Source organism: Belonocnema kinseyi, chromosome 8 (genome assembly GCF_010883055.1).
Source record: "Belonocnema kinseyi isolate 2016_QV_RU_SX_M_011 chromosome 8, B_treatae_v1, whole genome shotgun sequence".
In the NCBI taxonomy this organism is placed as follows: Eukaryota; Metazoa; Arthropoda; class Insecta; order Hymenoptera; family Cynipidae; genus Belonocnema; species Belonocnema kinseyi.
This window is the reverse complement of record NC_046664.1, coordinates 110618717-110622853: the sequence shown is the minus strand read 5'-3', so window position 1 is coordinate 110622853 and position 4137 is coordinate 110618717.

The window sequence follows — 4137 nt, the reverse complement described above, 5'->3', positions numbered from 1 at the left end:
TTAGAGCTACGCATTGGAGTTTTATGATACATATGGATACGCAGTAGACTTCTATGACATATATGGTTGCGCTGTGGGCTTTTACAGCACACATTGATACGAATTATTATTATTTCACAGTATATAGTCAGTGAAATGAAAGGGAAATTACAAATTTGAGGTTGATTCACCAGGTGAACCATTCAAAATACATTTTCTACATTCCTTGTTTAAATGGTTGCATTGAATTGATGGATACACATTATTGCAAATTTTGTAGAGAAATATTTACTATATAAACAGAAACTCTGCCCAATCTATCAATCAATTTAATTTATTTATGAGAGATCTAGATTAATTAAATAAGTGCCAAGAAAGTGAAATCTGAAGTCAACACAACGGTGTTTTTAGAAGTCTAGTGTTGGAAAGAACAATAGTGAGCAATATTTCAAATTAAGAATTCAACCCAACGATGTTTGAAGATATCGAACGCTGGAAGAAACAAAATTCTTTTGGAAAATAAAGTTCATCATACATACGTTCTGAGCAATACGGAAAGCGTGCGAAATTTGAATTAAACTTTTTTTTTAAATTATAAATTAAATCATAGGTAAATAAATGTTATCCTAATTTATCAATTATAAATTATTGACACAAGATTTTTTAAATATAATTAACCATTTATTATATTAAACCCACTTAGAATTACTAGAATTTACAGATAAAGTATCACTTATTCTACATACTTAAATTGAAAATTATTGTAATGTAACCAATGTAGTACAAGTAGAGTTTGTTTTCATTCGCAGCTGATTCCACCTTTTTCATTGTATCTTCATGGTTTGCATTCTTAAAGATTTTTTTGCTCCGACTTGGTAAAGAGCTTGCCATTTGGTTTTCCAACTCGACTTTAAGAAATAAAAGTATTAAAGTTCAAAAATAGAGATTTATAAACATAGTGAAAATGAAGTTTAATACTAACTTTAAATTCTAGTGAATTATAGACCTAGTAAGCTAGTGAATTTTAGATTAACCCTAATCGGCACACTACTTTTGAATAACTTATCAGCATTTCTGTATACGAGCGCATACACGCCATAAAATTTAAATTTTAAGTGTAATTTTTAGGTGAATATCATGAGTGTCATTTACAACATTCATTGAACGTTTGATTTAATTTAAAAATAAGCTAATAAACTACAAGTTTAATTTGCAAGTGCAATAGAAAATATATGAAAAACGAAGTTTATGATATCAAATGATTTAGAGGCTGCACAAGACATTCTCCGGGTTAAAGTAAAAACAGTCTGCGACGGATTTTTCTATTAGCATTGTTAGAATTTCAGTTCGTGAAAATAGACGTGGAAATTACAGCCGCATTGACGATGCTAATATCGATGAAATTACAAAAGAAAGCCATGGGCCAGAAATTTACTTTGCGTTTGTAGCGATAAGTTCCAACCATCTGATCAAGTCAGTTCGGCTTGCGCTTCTCACTTTCTTTAAATTGCAATATTTACGATTACAAACTCGGTCGTGTAAACTTTTTGTTACTTCACATTCAAAATAATAAGTGGCACTTCAATGCCGTTTCTCTATATAGTTCTCACAATCGTCATTCGCTGTTGATGAAGTTTCTCAGCCAATTTGTAACTCGTAAAAAATTATCGCGCATGACGTTTCTATCAGCCAACCCATCACACAAATCCAAGACTACGTGCTTTTTCCGACTTTTCTATACACAAAGATGATGAATTTGAAGGTTTTTATAGAAAGTTATTGTTCTACGAGTCTGTGCCAGCGAGACATTTTTCCAACTGCAAATCATGACGTTTCCATGAAAAAGCTATTTTTCAAATTTTACATTAAATCAGTTCACTTTTAGTACATTTTTCACTAAAGGAAAACATGAGTTCCTATGCGCGCACATACAAAGTGCCGATGAGGGTTAAGTGACTTATAAATATATGGATATAGTGACTTTTAGACACAGTGAGAAACTTTAATACTGATCTATAGAAACAGTGAAAAACTTTAACATTGACCCCCTCTAAAATTGAATGAAAAAAGAAAATGCCTTAAAGTCATCGAGCATCGAGAGTGTCTCAAAGCACGTTTTGATCTCCTCGCTAAAAAAGGAAGTGTTGTTCAGAGCAAGCAGCCGAAGCGTGATGTAATCAGTAATCAGAGGTGCTTGCCTTTCTGGATGACGCTGCAGTTTTGTTTGTAGTAAGGATCCTCTAGGGAAGGATGTTACAAACTATGGTTCCAATACGGATTCTTCGAGATCAGTTTACTGGAGACTTCCGGTCAGATTAGGTAGGAGTAGTGGGAGGCAGCTCTCCGTCGGTGCAGTGCGTAAATATGTGCAGTGTGTAAACATGTGTGTGTATGACACAACCTTGTATTCAGTCTAAGGTTAAAAGCACGATCGTGCTCAAGGAGTCTGACGTCACTTCCTGTCCACTTTTTACGTGTCCGTAGAGGGGGAACATTGTCGCATCCTTCCCTAGAGGATCCTTAGTTTGTAGCAGAAGTCAGCAAATTAAAATTATTTCTTGAAAAAAGATCCTACTCTATCATCACTGCATTGGGAATCGAACCACAAAACTTCTGATTTCTGGTCAGGTGCTTTACCAATTAAGCTATTAGAGGGACCAGAATAAGAACTTTTAATTCAAGAAAATAACGCCAATTTTTAGCTAGGCGTTAATGGTACAAGTAATTATTTTTTAATTTATCTGCTACATAATCAGAGATTGTACCTTACCGACAGTAGATCAACCCTCCAAACCATGAAGGCAGAAAATCTACACAATATCGATCAAGTTAAGAATATTCAATAACAGAAAATGCTTAATGTCTTAATAAGACTAGATGAAAAATAATATTTTCAAATTAAAATTATTTTCGAAAAAAAAGATCCTACTCTATCATCACTGCATTGGGAATCGAACGACAAAACTTCTGATTTCCGGTCAGGTGCTTTTCCAATTAAGCTATCAGAGGGATCAGAATAAAAACTCTTAATTCAAGAAAATAACGCCAATTTTTAGCTAGACGTTAATAGTACAAGTAATTATTTTTAAATTTATCTGCTAAATCATCAGCGATTGTACCTTACCGACAGTAGATGAACCCTCCAAACCATAAAGTGAATAGTTTGCCCGGAAAATTGAAAACATTGAACATTTTTGGAAGTTCATTATTTTTGCATTTATGAGCGAATGCTTCAGTGGAAACGAGTGCAGTTTATTGTTTCGAGCTTGGCTGAAGTTGAGCTACTGTACAATATCGATAATTTCGTTGTAGCTATATTATTTATTTAATACTGAAAATTATTTTGATCATATTCAACGCCTAATTTGAAGAAGTTGCTTTCATTCCTCCAAGTAGGGACTTTGTAATTTACTTTCCTCATGTCTTAACAACGCATCTGGAAATTTTCGAAATTTTAAATTAATTTTTTGATATTAAAAACCGCCTTTTTCTGAACCTGTGTCAAAAATCTCGGAAAATCCGAGTTGAGCCTGGGGGGGGGGGGGGGGGGGGGGGGGGGGGGGGGGGGGGTGAAGTAATAACGATGTATTTACTGCAGGCCCACTTTTTTCTTCAAACGGTAGAAAACATGATGCACCCATCGTAAATAATCTCAATTCCTTCCGGATGCCTGGGACCCTTCGAACTGCATTTCCCAGGGCATGGAGCGACCACGTTCATGTGGCCACAGGCGACTATCGGCGTCCCTCTTTCGCCAAAGCAAATATGCGAGGGCAAGCGAGAGAGTAACGGGCTTGTTAGTACAGTTAAGCATAGTAATTTCTATTTTTGTAAGAGAACCTTTCCTCTCCCGCTAAAATTTCATGTCTATCGAACGCGTTTGTTGTATCAGAAAAAAATCATATCATTACTGATTTCTGCATGAAGCATTGCAAAGGTGCTCCACTGATCGTATCAAAATTCAGTAATGATCGGATTAAAATTAAGCTTATAATCAAGCTTTAAAGTGAATTTAAACCTTTTGTTCGACACGCCTTTAAAATACTTCTGGCTTCAAATCTACTGTTATTTATATGAAAAGTAAATCTAATAAGAACAGAAAATTATTAACATTCCATGAAATAATTCAGATTAATAGTTCAAGGTGAAGAAAATAAA